At 45.5% G+C, this 17,264-nt stretch overlaps 1 long non-coding RNA gene across 1 annotated transcript in view; it reads left to right on the forward strand.

The window, feature by feature from the left end:
- Positions 1-215: 215 nt before the first annotated feature.
- Positions 216-17,264, forward strand: part of LOC119433444 (uncharacterized) — a 33,030-nt gene continuing 15,981 nt past the window's right edge. Inside the window, exon 1 of the long non-coding RNA XR_005188372.2 lies at positions 216-442. This is a non-coding gene — a long non-coding RNA (uncharacterized LOC119433444). The remainder of the gene's footprint in view (positions 443-17,264) is intronic.

Raw genomic sequence — 17,264 nt, forward strand, 5'->3', positions numbered from 1 at the left:
TCAGAGGAGAGAGGGAAGAAAAAAAGGAGGAAGGTTCTGGCAATGGCGGTGTTAAATGGTGCTTGCGGCGATGGTTCGGTGCCAGGAACATCCTCGGCGTAATCCGCTGGGTACCGGCGAAGCCAGGGGCGCGCGGTGGCGAGAGGGTGAGAGAGAGGGAGGGGGAGGACGAGGCGAGAGGAATGAAGGACTGTCGACGACAACTCACGGCAAAGTTTCCTTTTTTTCTTCCGGGACGACACAAACACAGAAGTTTGCGGGGAGCGCAACCCGGACCGAGACAACAAAGCGCTTCTAGCTCGCCACATCGCAGGGACACGCGGAGGAACCAGCCAGAGGAGCTACGCACGGCCGTACGATGGACCGCGAAGCGAGAAGCCTGTTCGTAAACTACGCCGTTCTCATCGTCCTGCTGCTAATCTTATGGGTACTCTACACGGGAGTGAGTTTCGACGACTTGTTTCCTCGTTTCCGTTATTTAACCCTTAAAAGACCGCAGCGTTTAAGATTTAAAGAAATCGACGAAACGTTCTTTTTTTTTTTTTAGAGCTCCTTCTCATTTCTTAAGCACACTTGATGACCAACATCTGCGTTAACTTATATTGGCACCGCAGGGCCACTTTTTATCGCGATCGAGCCCTATCTGGATCAAAATTCTCGACCGCGCGATTGGCTTCCCCCCGCAGCTTGCGCAATGGAGCAATCGCGACCGAGAAAGTCGATCGTTCTCGATCGCGATCGGAAATGCGCCGTGTGCACACCAGTAGAGTAGTATTTAGCAGGAAATAGAGCTGCGGAATAGTTCTCAATATGGACCTTTAGTAGAGGCACGCAGCCCTGGCGAAACCAGGAAAGCTTAGCATTTTAGAAGAGGCCACGTAATATGCACTTAATATGACTTTCTTCCAGTTGTGGCAGATCATGTCTGAGGAATTGACTACTTTTTGTTCACATTGCGATCGACGAGCGCTGCGACAAACACAGCAACTGCGTGTGGGGCCCAGAAAGTCACCGAATCTACTGAACGGGTCTAATATAATCAACCATTATTTAAATCTTGAATTGCAGTAGAATAACACTAAATTTACCCGTATAGTACTGTGCAAAGGGATCTATTCCTATAAGCGTTATATGCGTTTGAAGGAAGTGAAAAATACGTTTGCTATACGGGCGTTTGAGGGTTAAGTGGATCTTTATCAATTGCGGATAACATCGTAGTGCACTCTTAAAAAGTATATGAACAGCGGGTGAATTAAGCGTGATGTCAACTCGTGCGAACTCCCGAAAACATAAAAATAGATTGGACTTGTTAGAGCGCGCCTGCGTCTCCTTTAAGCGCTGCTTTATCGAACTGTTCGTTGTTTGGAATCTGAAGCGGTGGTTGTCTGTGCCGATGGTCGATTCGTAATACCCCAAATATATACGGTTAATGTTCTTGGTGCGCCCTGTTAATACCTCGTACTATGCTTGCACGTGTTCAATGCGTTGTACATTTTCATTACCATTCCAGCTGAATTGTTTGCCACATGGGAAACGGTGACAACAAAGAGCTCCGTACAAGTATATGTTACATAAATTATCTCAAAATTAAAATACTTTCGTTTACTACTCGATCGCTTCCTTTCGCAGATGTTGATGTAAAGAAAAGAAAGCAAAGATGCGAGACAAGAGCATTTGGTGCAACAGAGATTAGTGTGCGGCTGCGCGACGACGTTTAACAGCGTGTCCGCGTCACAGTATCGACTCCGGCCATGGCTACTGCAGGGTGAATTCAGCGAACGGTTGCTAAACATTTTCTTTGTGACCTGCGTAACAGTACAATTTGGACTAAAGGCCGCACTTAGCTAAAGAAAGCCGTAAAGCTTTCTTTATCAAGGATTGATCTTAAACAGTGGTGTGTCTAACACGTTTCCAATCCGCCAGGAAAATTCGCTTCATAAGCATAGCCGAAACTTAGGCGATTATTTGTTGGGCTATCAGCTGCCGTATTATAACCAACAGCCAATAAGCAAAGCAGCTGGCTTCTATTTATTTAATGGGACTGTCTATCGTGTTTTTTTTTTTCCAGGACAGTCTATTTTGTAGCGGAAAAAAAGAAGAAAGCATACCATTGGAAGTGTCTAAACGTGCAGTGGTTTCTCTGGAAAGCGAGGAGAAATTTTTTTAACAGAATATTTCAATCTGTCTAGTCTCTTCTTAAAACTGTGTACGAACGCCGACAACACCGATTGCACTTAGAGACACTCTTCTACTAAACGTGGCATACGCTAATACCTATCTGTACCGCATAGGGCGTACCACTAATCCCTATTGTGACAACTGTGGCAGCTTAGAGACAGTGGAGCACATATTACTCGAATGCCCCGCGTACCGCGACGAGAGAAATTTTTGAGCGACAAACTGACATATTTTGCCACGATCTATTAACGCTACACAGCATCTTAGGTCCAACGCTCGGCCCTTCAAAACAGCCGCGGGTGTTGCATTTATTGTTCAAATACCTGTCGGAAATTGGCCGAATCGGAAAGCTTTAAAGATTCGCCATTTCATATAGAAAAGCCTAAACTTACCCTCCATCTCACCTGCAAACATTAGTATCGGGTTCACTTGCGCATTTCATATTGATTTTTATTCTCTTTTTTTCCACCCTCCTCTGGAATCTTTTAATCACATTCTCCATCCCTATACAGAGTAGCATGCCAGCGGTTATATACGCGCCGACAAAAAAAAACTATGTTTTTATAATGAAGATCGAATATATATATATATATATATCACCAGACGCGATGGCGATATCGGAAGCCATGCGTCAACGCACCACTCCGTTCGCCGTGACTCCGTTCGTTTGCACAACGCGGCGCCACTTTTCAACACGCGCTAGCTGGGGGAAAAAATTACTCTCTCGCGCAAAGTGAAGTTAGCAGAAGCGCGTAAAACACAGCTTCAGGCAATTCAGTATTGTATCTAAACTAGATAACTCACCTTGAGCAGATCTTTGGTCACGTGACGGTACACAGATTGATTGATTTCACTGCTTCACCGTCGAGTGACGCCATTCGTCGTCCTTATACCTATTTCAGAGCCTTACTAAAGATATACTTCCTTGTTTATGGGATACAACAAGCATGCTCGTTTCCGTCAATATGACACACATTCTTCTCATTCCGGTCACAATCCAGATACATGTTCAGAGCGGCAGACAGTCCCTTCAACAGAGAAATTTCGGCGTAAAAGAAGTTGTCACTAACGGTTGAAGACAAAGTAACTATATATATATATATATATATATATATATATATATATATATATATATATATATATATATATATATCAGGAGCCAGCAAAAGAGGTGCATGCGCCTATGCACAACAATGATCTATAGCCAGAGTATTTTTATTAAAGTTACATCTTCTGTTAGTACTTGTTATGCGGTTCAAAATTAGTCCATAAGTGCATAACTCCCCCCCCCCCCCCCCCCCCAAAAAAAAAAAAAGATTTCGTCAAAGCGTGCTTCTCCGCTATAACAGTCTTTGCGAGGAGAAGCCTGCTTTACAGATGAAAGTCGGTGTACTAGATTTACCTATGCGTGTGTGAGTGAGTGAAATAACTTTATTGGAGGTCCGGCGAGGACGCGAACTCGTCGCATACTTACTTTTTAAGCGAAGCTTTATAGGCTCACAAGTTTCGGCGGTGTTTGTGGTAGTGTCACGCTGAAAAGTGGGCTGATCCTGGTGGTAGGGCCGAAAGGGTCCAAGCTACTCAATGGCACATACCAGGAACAAAAAAAGAAAGAGAAAGAGATAGAGAAAGAGAGAAAGAGAGAGAGAGAGAGAGAAAGAGAAAGAGAGAAATGAAGAGAGAAATTCACCACGAAGGTCAGATACACACACCACAAGCTTCACTTAGCCCCATTTTCTAATTGTACAAAATAGCGGTCTTCAGGCTGGTCGGTGCCCCCTATTCTAGGGTCCCGCTGGCGTGAGCTTTTCGACTCGCCTGGGGCATGGCAGCCCGCTGGGCTGCCTCCTCCGAGCTGGATAACAAGGCCTCCCATCCTACTCGCGTTATAGTTTCATTATTGTTTTCTCGAGGCGCTTCGGCGCATTCGCGCACGTGATGTGGGCTTTGCTGTAAAATTGTTTTATTGTGATAACAATTATATGGACAATCTAGGCGAATTTCTGCCGTGGCCGTCGCCGTCGCCGTGAGGTTCCGTATAAAGTCCAAGGGCAATAACACCGTCGCCGCGCGCCCTACGCAGTATGTGCGAGGGGGAGCCGACGATCGCGGCTCAATATCGCCCGCGCGAAAGGGAGGAAAACGGGCAGGATGTGAACCTCTTTTACCGCGCGCGAGCGACGCAACGTTGCGAGGTATCAGGGGGAGGGGAGGGATGGCGGCGGCATTTTACTCCGGCTGCAAGTGTGTATGTGGCGGTTGCGCGCGGTCGCGCGGCCGTATCTTGAGAGCGATCTGCGATGGAGGCACAGTCTAGGTTCGTCGGCGGCTCGTAGCTTTGTGCTTTGTGCGTGCTGCGTGTTCTCGGCGCTCAGTTTACGTTGAAGCGATAGACAAAAGCACGAAGGTCACTTCCCTCACTGCTGTTGCCACGTTTCCTCACGCCAGCGTTTCGACAGCGAGTGTCCGCGGTGATCGAGTGTGATGCGTTCATGTTTGCTGTGCGCGCTGACACTATGCTTGTTAACTTAGTTAGCAAGCGAATGTTTACAAGTCGATACGGCCGATAAAAGTACCATCCTTACTTCTGATGGCTCGCTGGTAATTTGCTATCGCAATCGACGCTTCGCCTTTCGGGTGAAACTGCGACTTTTTTCAAAACAGCTTCGAAGCAACAAAGGGGCGAAGAAAAGGACTGGACGGACGCAGCGCTGTCGCAGTTTTCTTCATCTTTTGCCGTTTCACGTTGTTATCACTAAGCATTGAATACCAACACGTCCAACGTATATTCCTTTCAAAAGAAATTTAATACTGAAACACGTGATAACGACCATAACAACAAAGAAACGTCCAACACACACACACACACGCACGCACACACGCACGCACACACACACACACACGCACGCACGCACGCACACACACACTCACGCGCGCACGCACGCACACACACACACACACACGCACGCACGCACGCACGCACACACACGCACACGCACGCACACACACACACACACACACACACACACACACACACACACACACACACACACACACAAGCACGGGCAGTGTAATTGCGTTCGCCGCTTTCTTGACTCTCTAATTGTCACGCCTTCAGTTTTTTTAAAAGTTACAGAGGCACTTAAGTATGCTTACGAGCATTGAATGCGAAAGCATTCTGGGCGAGTCGGCTATATCTAGTCCATACTATTTCGACGTCAATGTCACATGACATTTTCACATGACGTCATCACTTGGTCATGTGACCTTGCAACTTGGTCACGTCGTCACTATGTCGCATGATGTGCTCACTTGGTCATGCGCTTGAATTGGGTAAAGTCAAATTTGAGGGTGGACCACCCAAATTTTGGGGTTGGGCCAAGTCAATTTTGGGAGTGGGCCAGTTCTGTTTTGAACGTGAGTCAACGCAATTTTAGAATGGGCAGAGTCAATTTTGGGGTGGGCCACCCAAGTTTTGGGAGTGGGCCAGGTCGGTTTTGAACGTGGGTCAATTCAATATTCGAGTAGGGCAGTCAATTTTTTGGTTGTGGGCCAAGTCGGTTTTAATTGACATTGAAACGTGACGTGATCACTTGGTCACGTGGGTTTTTGTATCATCGGATGTTAACGGATGTTTCCGCTTCATGGGGCATATAATGCTTTCGCATTAAAAAGATTTAATGCCTCGCCACGCACTGTGCAGTATACGTGCCGTGTCCTGGGCGTCAATAAATATTGGAACGTCTAGGCAGCAGGATAATCACGTGATAAGTAAAGTGCTAGAGAAGTGATGAAACAGCACACTCGAAGACCCAGCCGGCTATAATCTGTCACACTATGCTTTGCTATATTCTGTCACCCCTCCCCCCCTCCCAACCTTTCGCGCGCAACAATGGGCGAGCGGGTAGATGGCGCGCATCATGCCAACATTCTTCTCGGCACACCCACTTGCACTTTCCCTCGCACCTACAAGATATACGCGCCGCGGGGCGCGATAAGATCTTCTCGCACTTGGACTTGGGCGACAAAGGCGGCGGAAATTCGGCTGGGGTGTCCCTATAATTGCTATTGCAATAAAAAAATCTATGTTTACTTATATGTAAATCAGACACACAAAGCGGCAGAATGATTACCTTGGAATAAAATGTACCAGATCAGTGTGAAAAAAAAGCAAGAAGATAAATATATGCAAGACTTAAATACCCATCAACAGATGGCAAACGAGCAAGCAAGCAAGCAAGCAAGCAACAAACAGACAGATAAACTCGTTTTTCCTAACTCGTATTCAACGCAGTGGCTATCATGTGAAGGTGAACATGGTTCTGATTAGGGCGAGTTGGAAGTGCGAATCAATCGCAGAAAACTGCTTCTTTCTGGAGTTTTACGTGCCAAAACCAGTTCTGATTATGAGGCACGTCGTAGTGGAGAGCTCCGGGTTAAGTTTGACCACCTGGGGTTCTTTAACGTGCACTACAACGCAAGCACACGGGCATTTCTGCATTTCGCCTCCATCGTAATGCGACCGCCGTGGTCGGGATTCGATCCCGCGATCTCGTGCTCAGCAGCGCAACGCCAGCGCAGCGCAACGCGCTTTGTTTCTATATATGGTATCGGTAGACGCGCTCGCCGCGTGCCTCATCGTTGGCGTTATCGGTGAACAGACGACGCGCGCTGCTCCGGCGCCATGTCGTAGCCATCGTCGCCGCAGAGCCCGTCTTGAGAGGCACTACTCTTTTCTTCTCACGCTTTCGCAATACCGTCCTACTCCGCTTTCCGCCTCGTGGTTCCGCTGCACTTTCTTCCTCCGCTTTGCCTCCAAGCGCTCTCTTCGCTATCGCCGTCTTTCATCCCCCATTGCGCTCCGCGTTCACTCTTTCATCCTTCGCTGTGCTCGCTCGCTCGGTTACGAGGGACACCGACGCTCGTCGAAGGAATGGGCACCTAAGAGCTGCGCTCTAAAATAATTGAACAAAATGTGCGCGAAGTTGACATCTTGTATGAAATCGAGACGCTCAACATTTTCGTAAACGCTTAATCACAGATTACTCCGCGTACGCGTAGAATCAGTCTTTTTTTTTCTTCTTTATTCGTTGCTTCGGTTTGCATTTTTTTCCTACGATGACTGCCTGTCACGGAGACGAAATGAATGCGCAGAGAGCTGCTAGAAATCAGGACAATCAGCTTCAGTTACCAACCGCCATGGTATACAGGCGCGCGAGCCTCCTATTTGGTCGTTGCCAACGAAGACGAAACGGGGCGGGCGCCTATTTGCGGCCGAGTATAAGCTTGACGAGCAAAACGCAGCCGCTGTAGTTAAGCAAAACGAGCGTGGTGAAGACCTGTTTACACTGTTCCAGCGGCCTCCTCAGAGCACGCGAGGTATGCGAAATAACGTGCGTTGTGTGTATGCCTGCGAACTGCAGGCTGTTCGGTGAGCTTCAACAAAGCAGGACACGCCGAACGCTTTAAACACGTGGTAAACGTTTGTTCAAAGGTAAATATTCGCTTGCACAAAAATAATAGATGAATGCGTCGGGAGTATTTGTTTCCTCATTAACAGCGTATCGGCATCCTCCTGTTCTGTACTTACGCATCCATATTTGGTGGACATACGTAGGTGACATATTTGCATTTCCTGTAAGTGTATTGCGACATTATATATATATATATATATATATATATATATATATATATATATATATATATATACCAATTTAGTTATATATCTTTTTGTCACTCCGGGTTAATTTTGACCGCTTGGATTTCTTTAATTCGCCGCCATAGAAATAGACAACAAATAATGAACGAGACCGAACATAATACAACTTGGGCCATTTCATTGAGTTCGTGCAACAAGCGCGCATGTGACAATAGGTACGCGAACATTCTTGGCCAATGCCTTAAAGAAATTTTTAGAGGTAAGAATGTAAGCAGTCAGCAACAGAAAAGTGGAAAGGCCGGCATAAAAAGCAGCCGAATATAGAGAAAAGAGGGAAGTGAACAGAACGGGACCAGAGCGTGCTTTGCGTGAGGAGCATCGAACTTACCATTCCGAATTTAGCGGGACAGTCCCGACTTCCTTCTGAGTATAAACGTCCCAAGTCCCGACTTGACCCAGTCGGGACGGTCAAATGTCCCGGCTTTTTTTTTTTCCCCTTTTTTTTTCTACTGAATAACAACTAATAAACCAGATTTCCTTTTTATAATGCCTGACAGCCCGGTTGTACCTACTTTTTTTTCGTTTTATATTGCAGTGTCATAAACATAACGGCGGTTTTGTTTCAGCTGTGGTTCTAGTTCTGTTGTAGGCCCTAACCGTTCACAGTACCTCTATCTGTATTGGTAGCCATGTTAGGCAGGCAACTACCGTAATCTTCTCACAAATCGCGACGCATAGCGGGGCTAAAAAACCTTCACTGTTCACAGGGTCGGTTGTCGCCAACCGACTGGCAACAAAAGATTGAGGATGTCGGCTACAGAAATGCGAAGGATAAGCAGTCGAGCGTCGAGGAAGTGAAATGAACGAAATGGTTTCATTCGCTGTGTCATTGTGACAAATATTTTTCTCTTTTTTTTTCTCCCTTTAAATAAACACAAAACTTATACCATCCGCGTCTGACAGTTCAATCACACTGCCTAGTTTCTCCTCTTCGTTTCAATTATGAAGCTTCAAAAGCACACTCAATAAACACATTCACGTTTGCCACTCGATTCTTGGACGATCCCCCGCTATTTTCTATGCGCCATGGTTGGGCGTCGTCATCGTCAGATTGAAAACCGTGCAAACAGGTGAAATCGTCACTCTGATCACATCGCAACGCCGTAAGCCCTAATCAGGTCACGTTTCAAATCTTTCAAACTTGGTTCGAAGCTCAGCGCGTAAACAGTCGCTATTTTATGGCCGCTTTAAATGGTACTTTTGCATGTCTATGAGAACAAATTATTGGCTCAGAAAAAAAAATGTTAAAGCGCACTTTGCAGTGATACGGTATACGGCAGATCATTAGGGTATACAGCAACCGATCATGAGCAGTATACGAGATACGGTTTTATCTCCAAGCAAAGGAAAACTTTAAAAAAAAGCGAGAAAAGAAGAGAAGAAGAAAAGAAAGAAAGAAAGAAAGAAAGAAAGAAAGAAAGAAAGAAAGAAAGAAAGAAAGAAAGAAAGAAAGAGAAAAAGACGAGGCTCTGCGTGACCGTTATGTCTTACGAGCCGTGGAAGTGAAACGCAGTGCGAGAGAACAGCTGGGTACGTGCGCCGCATTTAATAAATTTAGTGTGAATTCGCGTCGCGTTGATATCATCTGTCACTTTTCATTTCATTTACTCGAAAGAAAGTTATTCTTTCCCTTTTTTCGTTATCTCCGAATATGCACGCATTTATATGCGTTAACTTAAGCGTTAGCACTACTGTGGACGACTGGTTAAGGCGCTGTCTTCGATAGTCATTACACGGTGGCTGGTCATTGCTTATACCACATGTTGACGCAGTCGCGGCATGGCGAATCGGCAACCGACTTCTTGAACACGTGGAAACGTTGTGCGAGGATGCTTTGCGTTGGCCGTTAATCTTCTTGGCTTATACTTCCCATGTCTCCGTACGTAATAATTAAGTCACTGTAAATAGCATAAAACGTTGTATGGTTCCGAGGTTGCGCATGAAACGACAGGTGAATTGCGGAATACACGGTATCAGCATTGGTTAATGGTGATGTTGACGCGTAATCTATCGCTCTGCGTATAAATACTGAACGATTTCACCTCTTTCCCTTCACTTCTTTCTTTCATTCACTCTGTTTAAATATAAAGAACGTGACTTACACAATTTCGCTTTAACCCGTTTTGGCGACCTTGCTGGTATGCTCACATTTCGTTTGAACTCGTTTACGTTGCTTGCGGAGCTGTTTGTCTTCAACCGGCATAATAACATCCTGCGCAGAGCGCTTTTAAGTGCCGTAATAAAGTCGAGGCCCGCAGAGCGACGCTGTCCAGGTGCCGTACGGGAATGCATAGCCAAAACGCATTGGAAAAAGAATAAAGAAGGGGGGAACAGAAAGAAAACAAGAAAACGAAAAAGAAGCACACTAACGTCGACGCCGTAAAAGAAACGAAAAAAAAAACACGAAGCTAAACAGCGCGAGGAATGCAAGCACTTGCTGCATCCTGCCCCTCAAGCATCGTCTGGCTTTCTAAATATTGCTCGGACGACCTCGACGAGAACAGGCGAGTCGCGGGTCTCTTGAAAGATGCACCGCGTCGCGTCCCAAGACGTTCAGATATGAGGGAGAAAAAAAACAAACAGAAGTAATAAAACACACGACTGTGAAAGCGTAGTGAGCATACGGAAAGCACAAAAAAGAAAAAGTTGCAGCGGCGAGGAGCTGCCTTTTAAAAACACCTGGCCCGAACGTGCACTGGTTTGAAGAGGAAGCTTGAGCTCGGGAGCTCCTGTAGGCTAAATACATGGGAAAGGAGAAGTTGTTTTTCTCGGCACCCACTGCACCGAACTTAATGAAGTTTGTTGCACTTAATATAATGATGTTAAAAATCTAGTCACTACAGGAAGCATATTGTTTTATTTTTATTATTATTTAGGCCACCGGTTTCCTCCCCGAAGATTGCTGAAATCTGAAAGATTGAAAGAAAAAAGAAGAAGAAAAAAGAATCAGGCACCATGCTTTCGCCTTTGTAACTCAGTAATTATTGGTGACACCACAATTCTGTAAACAACAGCTATTAAGACGTCTAAACTGGACAGAATTTATGTGTTATACACCACTCTCAAATTGAGCACTATAATTTGTGAGTAGGACTATTGCGAGATCTTCGTAAAAATTGTATACGTTTCACGTGTAAGCATGATTAAACTCGTATGTCAGAATTGCCAGCTTTATATGCTCTAAGATATGTATAGGTTGCAGAACTGCGATATTTATTTTTAATGCAGAATTAGGGATGTGCAAATTTCGTGCTTCAATTTTTCCGGAACATGCAGATTTTCTGCAATATTTGTAAAAAGTATAACCTCCTAAATAAAAAATTTGCTTCTTTCAGTTGCTAGAGCGTAACTTTCTCTCCCAAATGCAATAAATTTCGTTCAAATCGGTCCTATACGTTTGTCACATTAGAGTATTTCTGCGTTTTACATGCGTTTAAATAGTAAAGTCGTAGTTGGTTCTGAGCTGAAACTTCCTCTTGAGTGACACGCGAAACGGCGGAGTGTGTTGGCAAAAGTACCGACGGAGAACCGACCACAACCCTAACGGAATTTGGTGAAAAAATTCTTCGAAAACACATGGTGACACGGTTGCTCTTCGTCCAAGAGTCAGGACCCAGGACGCCTGCCCCTACGTTGGTTCCTGATTGAACGGATCATGAGCACGTCTTCGAAGTAATTTTCCAGTATCATCTGTCACAGGGACCTTCCAGTTATACATTAGCAGCGACCCTGCAAGTTGTCGATGTTGCAGTATACAAGCTCCCCGGTGTGATCACCACCATGTCATCGTAATGGCGGTGATGAGTGGAGATATGAGATTTTTTTTAGAAATAAAGAAAACAATGCGCAATCGCTGGAGGGAGTCGAATTATGAAGGACAGGAGGTAATCGAACATGAGTGATGACGATGATGATAATGATGATCTCTTGAAGAAAGAAACTACCGCAACCAGTTCGACTACGGAGCTTAGCGCTCCAAAGCACCACAGGAACTCCAAATTAATTTTGGCCGCCTGGGGTTCATTGTGTGCACCTAATGCTTGAAACACAAGCACTTTATGACATTCCGACCCATCGGAATGCGGCCGCAAGCATTTTCAAAACTTCAATTAAAATCAATTCAATTCAATTCACTTTGTTTTCTATACCAAAATGGCGATGACCGCAAACAAAAAGCCTTTTTATGGCGTAACGTGGTCCGCGGCCATTTTTAACAGGCAGCGGCGGAGCATAAGGTGAGGTGTGACATATTCATTCGAGTCATTGTAGTCCCACTAAGATGGGTGACAAGCATAATGCGCATATATAGAATTAATACAAGTGAAAGAGAAGCTGGCATATTTCCCTTTAAAAATTTGCACTCCAACCACCTGCGGCATCTGTTAATGTTTTTTTTTTTTTTCCACAGGCAGCTAGCAAACAAAGAAAATAAATGAAAATGAACCCCAGCGGTGATAGACTCCGGTAGCCATTATCCACACTAGAAATTAGGGTTAGACGAGTTGGTGCTCATACTCTCTCAAAAACTGGAGCAACGTGCGCACCAACGTTCTACAGTGAAAAAAAAATAAACAAGTAACCGGCGTCAAGAATCGCAAATATGCGAAAGCGCGCACTTCCACTCCCCTCCTCAAGAAGACCAGGCTCGCATCGCGAGGCACAGAGTTGAAAAAAAAAATGATGATAATAATAACCATAAGGAGAGAGGGTAGAAGAAAAAAAAGAAAGCAAGCAAGGAGACTGAAAAAATTGAAGACAGGAAGCGAGACGTTGCGATGCGACGCGTGACAACAGAAACGTTAGCTGGAGAAAACAAAAATAAAGACTTTCAACTTACAAGTGGCGAGAGCCGCGGCGCGGCCCCTTCCCCCGTCACAGACCAATCATACGAGAGAGATGAGCGCGCTCGCGAGAGGGGAAGTGCGAGCGGGAACGCTTGTCTGACGCGGGCGATGGGCCAATCGCATTCCCAGATCGCCAACGAACCCCCTCAAAACGCAGGCCTCGTCGGGCCCCCGCAGAAACGAGCGACACGCCGAGGCGAGAAGGGGGTGGGAAAGGGAGCATCTCCTCAGCGTTCGGTGGGTGGGGGGCTTGCCTTAAGTCGGGCACTTTCGACGCTGCCGCATCTGCTGCAACGGATTGACTCCCGCGCGTAGTGCAAGAGGCTTCCACCTTCCAATACACTCGCACGCGATGGCAGGACTAGACTCACGCGAGGGGCAAAGCTTATTCATCAACTACCTCATCCTCATCGTGCTGCTGCTTATCTTATGGGTCCTCTACGTCGGAGTGAGTACACACGACCGCTCGAAATTCGACGTTCGAGATGCGTATCTCATTTCTTTGTGTTCGCAGTCATGGGCTTCGCCGCCGATGAACTCGCTAACTTAAGACGACTTCTTCTGGCAGCCGGGATGTTTCTCGCGAATTTGTGCCGCTGATGCATGACACGCGCCTCGTTTACCGGCGCAATGATGGCAAAGATTTGTCCTCGCATATTAAGCCCTTGGTGCGCAAACTAAACACCTTTATTCCCACCTTTTTTATAATCGGAACGGAGCCCAGGTGCCTTATGAATGCTTTCGATGGTTACTTTGCGAGTAAATTCACTTGTCAGGTGTGATCTCACTCGATGTCACACTACGGAAACTTCATTTTGTATCTTTATTCGCACATTGGATTGTCAAACAGGCTAGAGAAATCCTTAGGCATTAAACGCAATGCACAAGTGCTCTAACGTACGAGTATAATTAAGGTATGAGAAGGCCTGGTGCTAGTGAGCTTCGTATGCCCTTCAGATTGTGCAAGAGTACCAAAGACAAAAGAAATGTTTATCGGTGCAGATTGTCTTACTCCTTCCTATCTCTAGCACCGTTTTAATCGAATTAGCGATTTGATCTTGCCGCGGCACCTCATTTGTACATTGCTTGATGTCTGCGCAGTCAAGAGTGCCGTGAATATCGGTAAGGCTCTGTGCAGCCTACGCTCTAACACACATGGGTTCGCGCGGTTATTTAGGCCACTTGAGACAACGTCGAGTTGCAGCGCACTAAGAAAAACGTTCGCAGTAATACCGCACAAATTACAGAACTGCAGGTACGCCCGTCCTCCACAGAAATGTTTCTGCCCCCCTTGTCGCTACACTGTGTGTCTCAGCTAACGTTAGCCAAGCTGTTGAAAAAAAAAAAAAAAAGGGGGGGGGGGGGGGGCGAGCGACTGGGTTCCGGGTTCCAGGCAGGGAATTAGGTGCGAAGATGTAGAGCAGTAGCGTAACAACAGAATGTGAAAAGTAATCACTATCTTTCATGACAAATTTGCTCTATATGGCCTTACTTAAAACGCTTATAACACTCCGCTTTCTAGGACCGTCTCGGCTTACATGAACACGCGAAAACGACGAAGCAGTATACCTCTCGTTGGTCGGAAAATTTCGTGGCGTAAACTCAAAACGCCACGTTAAGAATTGAAGGCAAACGGCGTATATTTATTTGCAATCAAATATATATATATATATATATATATATATATATATATATATATATATATATATATATATATATATACCGCTGACTTGGGTAAAAAGACACGGCGCTCGTGGCCTCATCTTGTGATGTTGAGTTCCACCAAAACGTGCCGTACCTCCTTTCCATAGAGTGGCTTTGTTCTAAATACAGGTCAGCACAAATGCGTCCGTATAAAGACGTAATCAAATACATAAGCCATCGTTTTCTGAGACGAACGCATTCAGGACTCATTCCGTTTCTTTCCCTTATTTTTACTTCCCCCTACAAACACGTAGACGACACTGTTGAACACACTATCATCTACGAATTTGGTATCACGTTAGTACGACAGTGCTAACACGTATACGTCAATGTAAATATCTGCACCGACGTGGCGTTAACTTATTCGTAACACGAAAACCACGTTCTGCAAAGTACTGGCATGATATCTGCGTCAACTGGGAGTTTAAACTGTCCACATGCGTCGTACACGCGTAGTACTTGCGGAATACTTAAGATGTAGGCGTGAGATATATCTTGTGATACTTAGTTTAATCGGAGCACACAGAACTATTATTACAGTGGCGTACTATGATTGACGCAGCTGCTGGCATAAACGCGCCGGTAGCAACGCGATCATTAAGATACGCGCGCTTCCCACAAGGAGGCTCGCACGACACAATAAAGTTTCTAACGCATTGTGGGTGAACAAATGGTCGCAAGGTGTCACTATCAGTGCTGTCGCTGTCGTCTACGTTTCCGGTGCTCCAATCCTGCGCAAACGGCCGGTAATGCGGACGCCGACATGCAAAAAAAAACGCTCAAATATAGGTGTCAGAAATTTGGCATTAAGCCGCAAAAGTGGTCGTTTTCTATCGAACACGCGGAGTCCCCGCGGAGCTCCCAATTTCCACGAAAGCACCACGCTTCAACCTATTTCATAACCTACGACACCCGTGTGCTGACCTCGTCACCTTTGTCCCCAGGGCGACGCCCGCAGTCACAGCCGAACCTGGACCCGTCCCACTCCCACCCTATAGGCCCCCCGTACCCATTGTCCTGCGGGTATGTGGAACCGCGTATAGCGGTAAACGCGAGAAGACAGTCTTACACGGGTAGCGCAGCTGTTCTCGTAGCACGGAGCAAAACGTGTTCCGACCAAGCGTAAGTTAGCACTCTTTCTTCTACGACTGTACGGCTTCGCCTGCACCGTAATGCGCAGGCACGGGGTCTGGTTGCTACGATCACCGAAGAAACAGCATCTGCGTAAATCGTTCCTGTTTTTCTTCCTCTTCAGGTACACAAGTTCGGTACGAAACATACAATTTTAGGCTTTTTTTTTTCAATGCCATAAGCGCACTAACATTGGTTATTTGGCAAACTTAGCTACACAACACGTTAAATGTAGTAACAAAAAAAAAGGAAGCGAGTTAAAAGAAAGTTAACGGTTCAAGAAATCGGCAATTTAAAGGTTCTTCTGAATCTCAATACAACTATGCCACCACAGCTTGTGTTGGTGGAGTACATACGTTTCGCTCCTTGCCTAACTGAGGCTGCGGACATTTTAATTCGGTAAAATCAACACAGACTCGGTTAGTGCTTTTTTTTCTTGCCTGGTTTTTAAACAGGCAGCTAAATGTAAAAATAAAATAAAAATGAAATCACCTTTATTACGTCCACAGAAACTTTGAAAAGGCTGGAAGAAAGTTCAGAAAGAAAAGGGCTGGAAGAAAGTTCAGATATCCACTAGAAAAACTTTTAGTCCTGCACGTTGGTTGAAAAAAGCGTGCCGCGCGTACAAGTTTCCCTTTTTTTTTTTAGGCCTAATTGAGGAGAAAACTTCTGGGAAGCGTTTTCTTTGTTGTGATCTAAATGCTAGTCTAGAAAAAAAAGATAAATCTACAGATTCTTCAAAAATGAAGGACAGAAATCACCGTGTTTTTTGCTAAAGTACAAAAGCGATAAATCCACGCCATATTCTTCGTGACGAGCAACCAGACATGCTTGCTAAGGCCGTTTAATCGACTCGCACTTACATCCTGACATGCTCACACATGTGCTTGGCACCAGCAGCGAGACTTACACGCCATCATGATTCCAATTCTGACACCGCGCTTAGGAAAGTTGCTTCGATCATTTCGTAACTAGCTTCATGGGACATTATTACTGACAGATGTCTTCAAAAAAAAAATGTGCATGTCCTTGCTTTTTGCACTGATATAGCTTGTTATATATATAGCTTTTGTTTTTAGCTTCAATGCATGTCGTCAAGAGCCATGTTATACGCGCTCCACTGACATGTCCTTATATGGCTTGAAATCCATCTTGGTACTAGTAGCAAATGAAATCTCACACCCGTCTTCAATGTGCACGAAATAGAAACTTGTTACAACACTGACAGCGGCCTTGGCAGTGAGCGAGTACAAAAATAGGCTATTGGCAACAGCTAGCAGTTCTTTCTTTTTCCCTCTGAAATCAGGAGGTCGATGACAGAACTGTGTGCCTCCGTGCACCTAGGTTACGCCTGATGTCGCGTAGCGCTTTCATTTGCTTTCAATGAGCACGAAGGGAATAGCACAAAGGGAATAGAATAGTTCTCGCTTCCACGAACTGAGAACTATTCAGGTAAGTAAGGAAGGGACTATTCAACACATTCAAGCACGTTGGTGGGCTGAAAATTTTGCAGAGAATACCTTATTTTTCGTGCTAAATCCTTTTTAGCCCGAGCCTTAGTTGTGTGATGCGAAGTCGCCCAATGCTAACAGGAACTGCGAGTAGTGATCTCTAGTAAAGTGAAATTCGCATGAAACGCGGATAGATTTTATAGCCTGTGAACCTCCGTTTTCTTGTGCAAGCCGCGC

This window comes from Dermacentor silvarum, chromosome 11, assembly GCF_013339745.2.
Source record: "Dermacentor silvarum isolate Dsil-2018 chromosome 11, BIME_Dsil_1.4, whole genome shotgun sequence".
Classification (NCBI taxonomy): domain Eukaryota; kingdom Metazoa; phylum Arthropoda; class Arachnida; order Ixodida; family Ixodidae; genus Dermacentor; species Dermacentor silvarum.